Raw genomic sequence first — 17113 nt, forward strand, 5'->3', positions numbered from 1 at the left:
GTCTGCGGAATGCCTGAGCCTGTCTGTTGGGTCTCTCCGCTCATCGATGAGTACGTTTGGTTACCTGTTCTGTGTTAGAATCGCATCTGGGCCGACTTTGCATACGTCACATTGCTTGAATAAGAGAAGTGCAAATGTTCGGAAGAGCCATACATGAGGAACTGCTTATGACGGACGTCTTCAGACCCAGACAACTTCACTGGTGTCCGGGTCCGTGTGATGCTAGCACGGCAGTCACACGTCTGGGCAAAGACTAGAACCTTTCTGCTGGACAAACAGCAGTGTGAGTTCAAAAGAGGTGACCTGAATGAATCCTTAAATAAGAATTAGAACTGCTAACCTCAGTTAACACATGGCATTGACTGGCATATTGGATTTGTGGGCCTAATATATTTCATTGAGCCAATGAGCCTGTTCTGTTAAATGAGTCTGACCTGTGTGTGACGACTATATCTTTTCTTCAGAGGGAAGTGGATGAAGGGTGTTGAATTGATAGTCTCTTCATCTGCTGGGACAGGAATCTGTGTGCATATGTGGATGTCACCCTGTAATGGAATTATCCATCACCTGCTGGGTTATCGTGGTTCCTTGCCCGGATGAGGGGTGCTGACACATCCCTCGCTGCTCAAATGTCATCACATTATCCTTTCAAGTTTGCCACTCCTCACTGTCACCCTCTCTGACAAAATGTTCTTACACTTGTGGATCAGCTGCTAACGGGAGGGACATCTACGGCACCGCTCAAAGATCCCTCCTTTGGCTTCAAGAAAAGAGGACGTCTGCAATATGACAGACACAGAGCTTGGTGTGTGTGTGTGATTGACTTTATCTCCACGTCACATGGGAGAGGCTCGAGGGGCAGAATGTAGAATCGGACCACCTCCCCACCCTACCCCTCAATGACGTGAGGCGTTTCCATGGCAACTGCCCTGGCACTGAAAAAAATACCATATTCCAATACTGATTCCAGATGTTCTGACTCCTGCATCCTCGGTGAGATACAATAGAAAGCAAGCTGTCACTGTTCCTCACACCCTTTCACTCCATGGAGAACACAGGCAGACTGCTGACACGATGACAGAACAACCGAAAACGTGTCTTGAATTGAAAGAACCATGGTCAAGCTGATCATTCGTCATCATGCCTTGTTTCTTTACTATTTAGCAGTGTAAGTGTTGGGTAATGTTATATTAGCTTTTGCTTCGGTGTCACGGTGTCCAGTGGTGCAAACCTGAGCAGAAGGTTCAAATTATTGGACTTGGTGGTTGCACCACTCATGAGGCTGCAGGAGTGAAGGTCCTTCACAGGTAAACCTTCTCAGGTGATACACATCCATGATGTCACGGGCACGAGCATCTTTAAGATAAAGCCACCAGTCCGGCCGTCTTGACCAGTATTTCTGCTGACAACTGTATGAATGTTCGTTTCATCACAGTTAGCGAAGTTTTGCTTTGAAATGGACCCCAGTGAGAAACCTGCTAACTGAGACGTGAAAATACCGGAGGGTTGGGGAGAAGGGCGTTGTGATTGAGGTGGAGGAACATTGGCTGCTCTGGCTTCTGTGCCAGAGAGCTGGCGCTCGGTGATAGTTGCCTGTAGGATCTGGGGTTGAGACCCGGGTGTGGTCGCTGCCCTTAGCCTTTGATAGAAATTGTGTCAGAAGAGCTCGGTGAGGCCAGTGGGAGTGTGTCCAGGCTTAATCATGGTCATGGGTGTGGATGTGAGATGGGGAAAGTGCAAACAGCAAAGTGGCGCCCCCTGTAGGTAAAGGCAGTGTGATGGAGGATGGTGCTCTCTGAAGCACAGGGGGCGGTGGTTGTCTTTTTTTCTTAGGGATTCATTTCTTTCCCTTGTCCTTCTGGTCTGAACTCGGCCCCGCCCGGCCTGCCCCCTGCCCACAGGGTCACGGACTGCATGCTAATAAAGTTCTTCCAGGCTGTCACAGCAACCAGACTGTCTCACGACCCCTTCAGGGTCATGACAAATCCCCGAGAATATGGCACCGGAGTCGGGGCAGAATGTGCCATTTTAGTGCCGTATTAAGCTCAGTGGTTATGATGGCAGTAAATTGGTCTTTATGCTCTTGTAAGGCGTATGGCCATTGTATCAGCCATATTACCAGAGACTTTTGTGTAGCGTACTGTATAAAGATGAAATGAGAGGCAACCATATTGGATCTCGCTGGCTGAATGCATGAACAAGACTGTAACTAAAGTGGGGAGAGGGGAGTGAGGAGAGGAGGGGGGAGGAGAGGGGAGTGAGGAGTAGTGAGAGGGGAGTGAGGAGTGAGGACAGGGGAGTGGGAAGTGAAGAGAGAGGAGTGAGGCGCAATGTGTGTGATGTGACGTGCTCTGCATCACCAATGCTGGGTGTCTCACTCTCATTATAGATGTATTTGAACGGCGGGTCACGTTGCTCCACCTGAGTTATTGAAAAGAACCATGAGAAAACGAGAAAATGAGCGCCATGCGTGGTGATTTTATTCTGCATATGGCACACAGTAGTGTTCCCCAGAGCTATAAGTCTGTGAAATCACTCTATTGGATTCAGGATTTGTTTGCTGAGGCAGTCGGTCTAACGTAAGTGCATGCGGCTTGGGATTCGCTCACTGGTGCCTGCTGTGACAGGAAATGTGTTCAGTCCCGGAGGTTTGATGGACATATTAGTGTCTAGCAGGAGCTGCTCTGGGCTGCTAGAACACACCTGACCCAGTAATTATAGAGCAGGTTTAACACACCTGATCACTCCTCAGCTGATGATCAAGTCCTCCATGTGAGCAGGCCGGAGCGTTCATTAATGCTCAGTCTCGTACTGGTGCGAGAAACAAAACGAGGGCTCCTCACTACTCCACGATGAAGCCATCACCAGCAACACACACCACACCCATGTTTCTAAGCTCCAGGGAGTCTAAATGTATGACTGCTTCTTAATTACGTTAATGTTGGACTGCAAATTGTAGTGTGGATAGTTGGTGATTTTCTAACGTATACATGTGCTTGATGATTGTAATCTTGAGTGAAGCTGGCATAAGCATCCTGAATTTTATTTTTATCACACCTTGCAAGAAACTCAAGGACACTGTCCAAAGGGAAAAAAAGATAATTAAGGGAAAATGAAATAACATTAAATAATTAGAATTGATTAAATGATACAATTTAAAGTAACAATAAAAAATGCCACCTGTGTCTCCTTTGTGTTGGGCATGTTTACTATTTGAATGAATTATTAGTAATACTTCTGTAGAAGCGGACGAGTATGTAATAAGAATGTCAGTTTCTCATGGACTCAGCTCTGTCTCACTGCGTCTCCCTGTGTCTCATTGTCCTCCCCTACGCTTGCGCATGTTACTATCACTTTGCTTTTGTTTTGTTTTATTGTTCTTGATGGATGTATCTCTGCAAAAACCGGTAGCCGTGGAGTTTGTGGGACCGTGCTGGATATTGCGTGCTTTTGAAATGAGGTCTGCTTTGCTTTGCATGCATGCTCAATGGTGGTGGAGCCTGGGTGGATGTAGCCTAGATGAAGGGTGGAGAGGAGATGTCAAGGCTGAGGGAGTGACGTCAAGACACGAGTCCCTCACAGAGAGCCCCGGGGCGCAAGGCTGAAAGCTCAGGACTAAAGTGACAGAGAAAATTCGATTAGCCAAGTGGAGCAGAGCCATATAAGACGGGATGGGAGTCTCAGGATTTTCTGCACTACCGTCAGAAAGATATGGAGGCGTTTTCGAGGGAAACTGGGACTCTATGAGTACGGTGAACCACAGGCATAGTGAACCATTACTACACCGGTTTCTACTGCAGCTAATGTTACCTTATGGTTTGGTTTAAACAGGACCCATAAATAATTATGCATGTGGTGCTCATGTTAACCATACCCAGTTGTCTCGAGCAGTCCATTAGACCCAGGAGCATAGTCTCAGCGTGGACACAGCTGGTGTCTTAAAGGCAGGGCGTGTGTGTCTGTCTGCTTGTTCTGCAGCATGACCTCGTAGGTCTCGTATCCTGAATGATTTTAAACCTGGTGTGGCTTCATGACCCTACCATCACCCTGCCACTGGACCACCCTCCTTTCAAGCTCCCCACGACTCTGCTGCTGTGAGCACGCCTTTTGAAGTGTCTGGGAGAGGTTAGCAGAGACGTCGTGTCTCCCAGCATGCTTTGCACCAGTGTGTGAGCCCCACTGTCCCTCAAATTCACAGCGCACATCCTCTGTGGTGAAGAACAACCCATTTCAGATTCTTTAAGCCTAGGCATTTTATTTCAACATGCAGTTGAATGAAAAGCTATTGAATGAAAAGTTCTCTTTTTTCCCTCAGGGTATGTTCTCTCTCTCTCTCACTTTCTCTCTCTTTTATTCTCTCCATCTGACATCACCTCCCATTATAAGGTTTTTTTACACAATGTATAATGCCATGTATACCACCAGCATGACTGGACAGGACGACCAGACCGTGATAGGCTGCTAAGAGCAAAAGGAGGATTATTATGGTATGATGACCATTTAGCGTTTCCTTCATATTCCCCATTGTTTTTGATTTTAAAAATCAAACAATACAATTAAAATTGTGAGTGTTAGTTTTAGGAAGTCTTTATGCAGCAAAGCACATTGTGTAGTTCAAAGGAAGTTCAGATTATCACACATCTTGTGGCGTTAGATTCCCTCATGCTAAGATAAAAAAAAACAAAAGTTCTGATGCAGAAATCGAAAGGCGACCTCATGCCACTTACAGTCAGTTACATGTGTATACACACCTCCTGCAGCAGTGCAGGTGTGAACCCGAGTGAGATACGCCCCTCTGGAATACACTCCAAAGGTTAGCTGGCCATCTCACACTCTCTGCCTCATGAAGCGTCGGCCATGAGCAGAAAGGTAGTTGAGGCTGCCCAGCTGGGTGATGGAAGCATGTATTGACCTGCTTTGTTTCCATTTGTCTCCGCTGGTGTCATCTCAAGGGAGAGTGTGTGGTTCTTCCCTCCCTGTTCTCTCAGCGAGGAGCCGTGCGATTGCACAATTCAGCCTGCAGCTGAGATGCATCACGCACGGACAGAATACTTAAATGGAACTCAAACTCAGCTCAAGCAAAGCTCAAATGCTTCTCCCTCATTCTAATGACTCTGCTCAGAGGGCCTATTCAGGCCAGCTTCTTTTGGAAATATGAACCCCAGACATAACACATACTGATATAACACACACACACACACACACACACACACACACACACACACACACACACACACACACACACACACACACACACACACACACACACACACACACACACACACACACACACAGAGAGCTTTAAGGCTGTTTGTACTCATTAAAGAAGTGCTTTCAATGCAGTTTCATAATTTCAATCACTGCAAGTGTAATTGGCCATCGGGGTGAGCAAGAGGAGACTGTAATATTGCAGTCTGGTGTAAGCAGTGTAGGGAACGCCAACATGGCTGACATGTTCCTGTTGTCCATCCTTTATGGGGAGGCTCTGTTCTAAAAAGCAAGTTCAAACTAGAGCTCCTATTCTGGGACCTTGTAAGTATTCCCAGGATGTTGCTTTAGCAACTGCCGCAGTCATCCAAGCTTCCCCACGTCTCAGCACATCGTAAATGATTATTTCTCGTTTTCCAATGTGCTGGTTGCAGTGTACTTACTCAGCAGGGTGAGAGAGATATTCAGATTACCAGTTTATGGCATAAAGACATCAATTACTGGCCAGCCAGTTCCCTGATTATAATGCAGAGTTATTAGCATGTTATTAAAATTAGATGTGCCGTAAATGATGATTGAATGTTCATGAAGTACACATTAAACATATTCCTATCACAGAGAGGCATTGCTGTGTTTTATGATGGAGGGTTCTGTGGTCACAGTAAGGGTTGTTTACTGGGATTGAGGGATTACTGGTTTTCCTTCACTGGGATGAGAGTGATCTGGTGTTGGAGAATCCGAGCTACCCTGAGGAGCAGTTGGCTGTGGTCTAGATCTCCTAGCTGTGGACTAGATATCCTGACTGTGGTCTAGATCTCCTGGTCTCCTCTCAGCTCTGAGTTCATTGACCAGAGAACCTCCAGGAGACATCGCAGGGCCCACCGCCGCAGGAAGAGACGCATAAGAAAGACGAATACGGTGATGTGTATAGAGAAAAAGAGAGTCAACCTAGTAACATGTGGGGAATATAGTTTTCAGATCTATAAAGATTTCGCGGTTGGCTGCACAGATGTTGTCCATCGCTCTATCAGCGCAGTTGTTCCTGTAGGGACTCCTCCCATCTCAGCAGTTGCTCCTGTAGGGACTCCTCCCATCTCAGCAGTCGTTCCGGTAGTGACTCCTCCCATCTCAGCAGTTGTTCCGGTAGTGACTCCTCCCATGCAAAACATAGTGGCATTTGCACTGCTGCCACTCTTAGAAATGTGATGCTTTTTATGAATTTGGCTGTAAATGGCAAACATGAGAGAGGAAGGGTGTTTTTGCCGGCAGGCATGCTGGACCATTAAATATTTACACCGGAAATAATCAGCTGTAGAAATATTAAAGCTTAATTGTTATTGAATATCTTAAAATTACACTAAAATTAAATGACGATATAAATGTTAATTTAACATTAGTTTCATTTTAAGATCTTCAAGTATAATTAAGCTTTAATATTGTTAATATTAAACAATATTATTTAATATTTCTACAGCTGATTGTTCTCTTTCAGCAGTTGTCTCGCTGAAATAATTCAGCTCTCTAGTATTAAAATGCTTACAATATCTTAGCTTTTCTCTGCTAAAACAGTCACTGCTATTTAATGTTTCCTTGTAGCTATAGCCAAGTATATACTTTTATTGGACATGGATAATGCCACTCACCAAGGCAAATTCATGTATATGTAACCAAAAAAAACCCAAACAAATTATATTCTGATTTTGGAATTTCTTGCAAGATTGCTAAGAGAATGAACAGAACCAACACAATGAAAGTGACCTGCAGAGCTGGTGTTTATCGGGCCATTCCGTTTAAAGACGTGTCTGCAGCAGCTGGCCAGTGCTGGAAGGATCAGCCAGTCCTTCTTTACTACTCCAAAGGTAATAACATCAGGGGTTTGTATGTAATGGGCCTCATAAGGGTCATGTTTAGCATTTAATATGTATGTGTTTTCTGCCTTTAATTTACAAATTAAGCCCTGCTGTTGGCGGGGAGTCAGACGTCTGCTCCATCACAGACTCAGAAATGAGGTAACTGTTCTATCAGCTGCTGTTCTCACAGGGCTCGGACTCCTCTCTCTTAAGCCCTCTGCTAAAACCATGCCATAACCCCCCACTGTTCTCTATGCAGCTTAAGAGGTCAATGGCTGCCTTATTTGAATGGCCACCATATTCTGAGATCAGCTCAAACGGAGGTGACATTTTCCCCGATGCCTGTGTCTCTGGCCCTGTGGCAGCATATCTAGGAACTGTGCGGTCAGATCCCACTTAAAAAAGCCCCGAAACTGATCTCAGACCAGGCTGGTGAAGAGCAACCTTATCCACCACTTGTTTGTGTCTGTGTCTTCCTGCCTTCTGGTCTGGCAATCAGGACCGCAGGCCACCAGCACCCTGCCAAGCCAAACAACACGCTGCTCCTGACATTCATCACTTATTGATGTGCTGGGCTTTAATTGCATCTGGGGCTCTTTTAGCTGCCGTCCCCCCAGCACCCCGTCTTCCCACCCCGGACTGCTTCCGTCCGCTCACCAGGGACGCCGAGTGTGCTTAGTACACTTTACCCTTTCGCATGGCAGCACTGAGCTACTGTATTTCAATTTCAGCATCTACCCTACAGCAGGCATTACATGGGGAAAGTATTCTTTTTAATTGACACTACAAAATGAGCTTCGGGGTAATAAAAGTTGTAGTAACTTTTTTGGCATGCAATGATTAATGCATGTAATTACGTTCAGGAGTTGGGCGACATTGGAATAGGCTAATGACACACTTTAATAAGTACTGGCCACTTTAATAGGTATGCCTCTGCATTCTTTGTGAGTATGTGCAGACTGAGAAATCCAAAAGCTAATGAGCTAAAATCCAGCTCTCTTTATCGGACTCCTACATCATTATACAATCAAAGAATTCAGAGCGTACCATTTACATGACCAAATGAATAATCAGATAACTGGAGAAATCCTGTTATGATCGTATTATGAGGTGCATGTAAACACACCCACTGCCATTTTAAAATGCAGAGGTAGAAACCCAGAAGGGTGGTGAGAGGCGTCCGACAATCACCAGTTCATGATATGCAGAGATAATTTATTGACCAGGCCAAGTCCCTGAATTTAAGGCAGTTATAAATTCTTGGTATGGCATTTAAATTAGATGTGCAATGCACAGTTGATTATACTCTGATGAGTAGAGCATGAATCAGCCCAGACAGAGCCAGAGCTGCCCTGGAGAGAACTTGGCTGTGGGTCAGTTCTGATGTCCTTTCAGCTCCGCAGTCTTTGGACAGAGACCCTCCACCTGCGCCTCTGCCTGTGCCTCCTCCCACGTCTACACCCGCGCCTACACCCACACCTACACCCGCGCCTCCACCCACGCCTACACCCGCACCTACACCCACACCTCCACCCATGCCTACACCCACACCTACACCCGTGCCTCCACCTACGCCTACACCCACACCTACACCCACGCCTCCACCCACGCCTACACCCGCACCTACACCCACACCTCCACCCATGCCTACACCCACACCTACACCCGTGCCTCCACCTACGCCTACACCCACACCTACACCCACGCCTCCACCCACGCCTACACCCGCACCTACACCCGTGCCTCCACCTACGCCTACACCTACACCCACACCTACACCCACGCCTCCACCCACGCCTCTACCCACGTCTACACCCGCGCCTACACCCACACCTACACCCGTGCCTCCACCTACGCCTACACCCACACCTACACCCACGCCTACACCCGCGCCTCCACCCACGCCTACACCCGTGCCTACACCCGCGCCTCCACCCACGCCTACACCCGTGCCTACACTCATGCTTCCACCCACGTCTACACCCGCGCCTACACCTCCACGCGTGCCTCCACCCACACCTACACCCGCGCCTACACCCACACCTCCACCCACACCTACACCCGCGCCTACACCCGTGCCTCCACCTACGCCTACACCCACACCTACACCCACACCTCCACCCAGGCCTACACCCGCGCCTACACCCGTGCTTACACCCACACCTCCACCTGCGCCTACACCCACACCTACACCCGCGCCTACACCCGCGCCTCCACCCACGCCTACACCCACACCTACACCCGCGCCTACACCCGTGCCTCCACCTACGCCTACACCCGCACCTACCCCCGCGCCTCCACCCGCGCCCACACCTCCACCCACACCTACACCCGCGCCTCCACCCACACCTACACCCACATCTCCACCCGCGCCTCCACATACACCCGTGCCTCCACCCGCGCCTCCACACACATCTCCACCCGCGCCTCCACCCGCGCCTCCGCCAGCACTCGGAGCTCCCACCCCTTTGCTCTAAGCGTTCATTCTTTCCTGTGTGGATCTAAACAGCAGCTTTGCACCAGCTTTCGTGAACTTCACAGTGGTCATTATTTTGGAGGCAGGGTGACAGGTGCTGATTTCAGCCTTGGTCATTTCTGAGTCCATATATATAGAGCATTCAGGAATTTATCTACTAATTTATCTGTTTAATGTTTTAACAATGCAGCTCTCTAGGGAGTGTGTTATAACAAATGGCACCACGACAGGCTTCTGGTAGCAGACATGACTAAGTACAAAATTAAATTATTTTCTTATCCTTTGCTAGGACCTTTGCTTTCAAATATAGAAAGAGTCCTTAAAATTAGAGAAACTCTACAGCTTAACGGAGGCCAGACTTAGCCATCAGCCTCGCTAATGGTTTTCAACGTCACGGGCCTCAAAGCGCATAGATGAGTATGGCACTGGTTTAATGAACGGTTTTCCCTTCAAGACCCACTGCACACACACCCCTGTGAGCTGCTACAAGGTCAGACTTATTTCAAAATGCCTTGCAAGGAAACTTTTGTTAGAAATGTTTGTTCTTTCAAAAATGTCAGGTGCTCCTTAACTTGGTGAAGTGGTTTTGCTATGCAACAATAAAAACATTGCCAGTAATTCTTTTATTGTCAATACCATTGATGTTATTGATTAGCTGTTTCATTTAGCTACTTTCATGAAGCACTTCATTAAATTTCTTTGTCATTTTGTGTCATTATTCAACAACTGCATTGTTCTAAATTGTAGATAATAATTGTGTATAATTGTTATTCCCAATGAGTCACATTTTAGTCAGAAACTCAGACTATTAGAATATGACCAGAGTACTAGAAATATTCAAAGATCTAATAAGTGTTTTTTTATTTTATTTAACATAAACCTTTATATTGCTAATATTATGATGGTATGCATGGTGATTTGCAGTTACAGATATTTAACTAATGTTTGATGGCCACACTGGTGCTGGATCAATGGAGTGACCCAACGGAGGAGGTGATCAGTCAAATAGGACTTTGCAGCCCTCATGGGTCATATTTCCAGACCTGGCTCCCCTGAGCCTAGTAACCGTGGGCCTGATACAAACCAGTCAATGGCTGCCAACAGCAAATTGGCTCTTTGCAGTCTTGTTTGCAGGGAATTATCACCCTGGATGGGAAGAAGGTGCATGATTGTGATAGAGAGACACGTCGAATCATAAAGGTGAAGTGCTATTCCTGCTTAAATGTAGGTTTTTGTTACCTACTGTTCTGAGGTAATTTGAGAAAATGAGCGTTCAGGTTTCTTTTTTTGATGGCAGGTACACGTGATCACTGGTTGTCTTGTTCTACACATCCTAATCAGGTGATGTTGAAGTGAACATTCTTGCAGGTGTTTGGTTTTGGCATGGAACTAATTAAAGTGAAAATATTATGGCCTCATTTCTGAACTAATTTAGGGGATTGTTGGAAGGTTTCCATTCATGGACCAAGCAGTAGCCTGCTGAGGTAACAGTACAGGAGACTTAATTTTACACAAGCACAGTTAACTATGGAGCATCTGCAGAGAACTGTGCCTTGGGGAGATCAGACTATTACGGATGACAGAAGCAGTGTTCCAGATACTTTAACGGCTTTCTTATCGGCACGGTTCTTAATCACTGTGGAGCAGACAGTGTTGACTACTCTGCATAAATGTATGTGGACTTGGCTCTTAATTTATTATAAAAAGACACATAACACCACAGGTCACTACACGGAGGTCTCAGCAAGAGGTGTGCTGTATTTATTTTAAAACATTGTTTGCGTCTGTGCACCAGAGTGGCCTACATGTCAGGCAGGTGGTTTGTCATTCTTATGAACAGTGTTTTTTAAATGGAATCCAATGTCCTCGTGCCTTCAGTAGTAGACGTGTTACAAGTCACTCAGGATTGAAATATATTCTGTGTGTAGGCTATTTGTGTGTGTGTGAGAAAACTGCACATTTCAGACTCACATGCTGCTATGTTATCAGTAGAACCTGGTGTTTTGTTGGAGGAGGTGGTGTTGGAGAGGTGGTTATGGAGGACACGGTGTTGGAGGTGGTGATGGAGGACATGGTGTTGGAGTAGGTGGTGATGGAGGAGGTGTTACTGGAGGACATGGTATTGGAGTAGGTGGTGATGGATGAAGTGGTGATGGAGTAGGTGTTACTGGAGGACATGGTGTTGGATAAGGTGGTAATGGAGGACACGGTGTTGGAGGAGGTGGTGATGGAGGACATGGTGTTGGAGTAGGTGGTGATGGAGGAGGTGTTACTGGAGGACATGGTATTGGAGTAGGTGGTGATGGAGTAGGTGTTACTGGAGGACATGGTGTTGGATAAGGTGGTGATGGATGAGGTGGTGATGGAGTAGGTGTTACTGGAGGACATGGTGTTGGATAAGGTGGTGATGGAGGAGGTGGTGATGGATGAGGTGGTGATGGAGGAGGTGTTATTGGTGGACATGGTGTTGGGGAAGGTGGTAACGGAGTAGGTGGTGATGGATGAGGTGGTGATGGAGGAGGTGTTGAAGAGGGTTCGGTAACTGAGGCAGAAACTGCTTAATCCAAAATATCCCGCAGAGGGAAACTTTATTTACAACGCAACTGAACAATGGCACTCTTCGCTCTCCCCCCTCATTCCCCCTCCCTCGCGCGCGCAGGCGCTGCTCCCCCAGTGTCACTTAAAGGGTTAAGACACCTTGAGTGACCAAGTGCCTGTCCATTAGGGAATTCGCTGTGAGGAGTAGTAGTCACTACAGTGTTACTGGAGGACATGGTGTTGGAGAAAGTGGTGATGGATGAAGTGGTGATGGATGAGGTGGTTTTGGAGTAGGTGGTGATGGAAGAGGTGGTGATGGAGGAGGTGTTACTGGAGGACATGGTGTTGGAGGAGGTGATACTGGAGGAGGTGGTGATGGAGGAGGTGATACTGGAGGACATGGTGTTGGAGAAGGTGGTGATGAAGGAGGTGTTACTGCAGGACATGGTGATGGAGGAGGTGGTGATGGATGAAGTGGTGATGGATGAGATGGTTTTGGAGTAGGTGGTGATGGAAGAAGTGGTGATGGAGGAGGTGTTACTGGAGGACATGGTGTTGGAGAAGGTGGTGATGAAGGAGGTGTTACTGCAGGACATGGTGATGGAGGAGGTGTTGCTGGAGGACATGGTGTTGGAGTAGGTGGTGATGGAGGAGGTATTACTGGAGGACATGGTGTTGGAGAAGGTGGTGATGGATGAGGTGGTGTTGGAGTAGGTGGTGATGGAAGAGGTGGTGATGGAGGAGGTGTTACTGGAGGACATGGTGTTGGAGGAGGTGGTGATGGAAGAGGTGGTGATGGAGGAGGTGATACTGGAAGACATGGTGTTGGAGAAGGTGGTGATGGAGGAGGTGGTGATGGAGGAGGTGTTACTGGAGGACATGGTGTTGGAGGAGGTGGTGTTGGAGTAGGTGGTGATGGAAGAGGTGGTGATGGAGGAGGTGTTACTGGAGGACATGGTGTTGGAGTAGGTGGTGATGGAAGAGGTGGTGATGGAGGAGGTGATACTGGAGGACATGATGTTGGAGAAGGTGGTGATGGAGGAGGTGTTACTGCAGGACATGGTGATGGAGGAGGTGTTACTGGAGGACATGGTGTTGGAGTAGGTGGTGATGGAGGAGGTGTTACTGGAGGACATGGTGTTGGAGTAGGTGGTGATGGAGGAGGTCGTGATGGAGGAGGTGTTACTGGAGGACATGGTGTTGGAGTAGGTGGTGATGGAGGAGGTGTTGATGGATGAGGTGGTGATGGAGGAGGTGTTACTGGAGGACATGGTGTTGGAGTAGGTGGTGATGAAGGAGGTGTTGATGGATGAGGTGGTGATGGAGGAGGTGTTACTGGAGGACATGGTGCTGGAGAAGGTGGTGTTGGAGTAGGTGGTGATGGATGAGGTGGTGATGGATGAGGTGGTGATGGAAGAGGTGGTGATGGAGGAGGTGTTACTGGAGGACATGGTGTTGGAGGAGGTGGTGATGGAAGAGGTGGTGATGGAGGAGGTGATACTGGAAGACATGGTGTTGGAGAAGGTGGTGATGGAGGAGGTGGTGATGGAGGAGGTGTTACTGCAGGACATGGTGATGGAGGAGGTGGTGATGGAGGAGGTGTTACTGGAGGACATGGTGTTGGAGGAGGTGGTGTTGGAGTAGGTGGTGATGGAAGAGGTGGTGATGGAGGAGGTGTTACTGGAGGACATGGTGTTGGAGTAGGTGGTGATGGAAGAGGTGGTGATGGAGGAGGTGATACTGGAGGACATGATGTTGGAGAAGGTGGTGATGGAGGAGGTGTTACTGCAGGACATGGTGATGGAGGAGGTGTTACTGGAGGACATGGTGTTGGAGTAGGTGGTGATGGAGGAGGTGTTACTGGAGGACATGGTGTTGGAGTAGGTGGTGATGGAGGAGGTCGTGATGGAGGAGGTGTTACTGGAGGACATGGTGTTGGAGTAGGTGGTGATGGAGGAGGTGTTGATGGATGAGGTGGTGATGGAGGAGGTGTTACTGGAGGACATGGTGTTGGAGTAGGTGGTGATGAAGGAGGTGTTGATGGATGAGGTGGTGATGGAGGAGGTGTTACTGGAGGACATGGTGCTGGAGAAGGTGGTGTTGGAGTAGGTGGTGATGGATGAGGTGGTGATGGATGAGGTGGTGATGGAAGAGGTATTACTGGAGGACATGGTGTTGGAGTATGTGGTGATGGAGGAGGTGTTACTGGAGGACATGGTGTTGGAGTAGGTGGTGATGGAGGAGGTGGTGATGAAGGACATGGTGATGGAGGAGGTGTTACTGGAGGACATGGTGTTGGAGTAGGTGGTGATGGAGGAGGTGATGATGGATGAGGTGGTGATGGAGGAGGTGTTACTGGAGGACATGGTGCTGGAGAAGGTGGTGTTGGAGTAGGTGGTGATGGAGGAGGTGGTGATGGATGAGGTGGTGATGGAGGAGGTGGTGATGGAAGAGGTATTACTGGAGGACATGGTGTTGGAGTATGTGGTGATGGAGGAGGTGGTGATGGAGGAGGTATTACTGGAGGACATGGTGTTGGAGTAGGTGGTGATGGAGGAGGTGTTACTGGAGGACATGGTGATGGAGGAGGTGTTACTGGAGGACATGGTGTTGGAGTAGGTGGTGATGGAGGAGGTGTTACTGGAGGACATGGTGTTGGAGTAGGTGGTGATGGAGGAGGTCGTGATGGAGGAGGTGTTACTGGAGGACATGGTGTTGGAGTAGGTGGTGATGGAGGAGGTGGTGATGGAGGAGGTGTTACTGGAGGACATGGTGTTGGAGTAGGTGGTGATGGAGGAGGTGTTGATGGATGAGGTGGTGATGGAGGAGGTGTTACTGGAGGACATGGTGCTGGAGAAGGTGGTGTTGGAGTAGGTGGTGATGGATGAGGTGGTGATGGATGAGGTGGTGATGGAGGAGGTGGTGATGGAAGAGGTATTACTGGAGGACATGGTGTTGGAGTATGTGGTGATGGAGGAGGTGTTACTGGAGGACATGGTGTTGGAGTAGGTGGTGATGGAGGAGGTGTTACTGGAGGACATGGTGTTGGAGTAGGTGGTGATGGAGGAGGTGGTGATGAAGGACATGGTGATGGAGGAGGTGTTACTGGAGGACATGGTGTTGGAGTAGGTGGTGATGGGGGAGGTGATGATGGATGAGGTGGTGATGGAGGAGGTGTTACTGGAGGACATGGTGCTGGAGAAGGTGGTGTTGGAGTAGGTGGTGATGGAGGAGGTGGTGATGGATGAGGTGGTGATGGAGGAGGTGGTGATGGAAGAGGTATTACTGGAGGACATGGTGTTGGAGTTTGTGGTGATGGAGGAGGTATTACTGGAGGACATGGTGTTGGAGTAGGTGGTGATGGAGGAGGTGTTACTGGAGGACATGGTGTTGGAGTAGGTGGTGATGGAGGACGTGGTGATGAAGGACATGGTAATGGAGGAGGTGGTGATGGAGGAGGTATTACTGGAGGACATGGTGTTGGAGTAGGTGGTGATGGAGTAGGTGGTGAAGGAGGAGGTGGTGATGGAGGAGGTATTACTGGAGGACATGGTGATGGAGTAGGTGGTGATGGAGTAGGTGGTGAAGGAGGAGGTGGTGATGGAGGAGGTGGTGATGGAGACATGGTGTTGGAGTAGTTGGTGATGGAGGAGGTGGTGCTAGTCATTGTTGTTTTTGCTGTTGATGCCCTTTTTGCTCCCCCTTGTAATTTTTTAGGTGGGTAAAGCAAAACTCATGAAACACCCTGATCTTTATTTAGGTCAGAGTTGTGGAGCTGGCTTATGTACATGCATTCGGTTTAATCTGGACTTATGTTCATTACAAAGACATATATTGATGTTGTATAGATACTGAGATTGTAATTCCCCAACAGTGTGTCCCAGTAAGACACTGATTTCTTAAAGGCACCATGTTCCTCTGCAGTCTACGTGCAGTCAGGCCAAAAAAAATGGACAAAACGAGTAATACAAACATATATTTCAGAAATAATGTAAAATAAAAAAAAAGAATCTATTCATGTAGAATATCTTGAATATCTAGAATGTTTTTCCCTATAAGGCGCATTTGTGTTGGTGGAACTGATCCAGGCTGCTCATTAATATGGCCGCAGGGACTCCTGCTGTGTGGGTGCCTACGTGCCTCTCCTGGTGATATTTTGAAGGGTTCTGTAATGTAATCTATTAGCAAAATGACAGGAAATCTGACCAGTGAAATTAGATTTCCACTAGAGGGGCAGGGCTAGAACGGCCCGCTCCTTCCCAGCATTCTGAAGAAGGGGCTCCACTTTAACCAGTGAAGTGTGAGTGGCGACTACAAGTGAGAAAGACACGGTAGCATATCTAATTGAAAAGATCACTGAAAAAGGTCGCAGTAATTCAGCGAGTTGTGCAAAGTTTTCAGCAGCATTTTGGATTCCTTTTTTGGAGGGGGGTGGTGCTTCTTTTTGAACTGCACACCACTGTCTCAGGATCACATCACCGATATGACTTTTACACATCTCCCTCAGCTGTGATTAAGAACAGCCGGTCGCTGGGTTCTGTGCGTGTGGCGAATTTCCTGGGTCCAGGGTCAGATCGACTCACCCCGGAGTCGACCCACGTCCTGTTAGTCCTGTTTTCTTTAACCCTGTTATGAACCGTTACCCATCTCCTTCTCAATCCTATCTACTACGTCTGACTTCCTGTGACGCATGACACCACCTCGCTCCACTTCTCTAACTCCATTTGCTTGTGTGGAGATCCCTGTGGGGTAGGTGGAGGGGGAGAGGAGGGGAGTTCAGAGTCTGAACATGTTAGCCATGTGGCATCTCCAGCCTATCTCCACTAAGGGGGATTGAGTTACTGAGGCGGCGGAGAGTTGTATCAATAGGAATGTTGTCCTTTGTTCCGTGGATACACAGTGCCAGTGACCACATCGCTGGGGGGAATGACCTGGTCTGTTTACACACACCGCACTCATAATACTACTAACAATAATAAAGCTAACTCCAATAAGAGGAACTAGGCATGAATGGCAACAATTGTTTACAGTGTAATGTTCA

This window comes from Brachyhypopomus gauderio, chromosome 1, assembly GCF_052324685.1.
Source record: "Brachyhypopomus gauderio isolate BG-103 chromosome 1, BGAUD_0.2, whole genome shotgun sequence".
NCBI classification, from domain to species: Eukaryota; Metazoa; Chordata; class Actinopteri; order Gymnotiformes; family Hypopomidae; genus Brachyhypopomus; species Brachyhypopomus gauderio.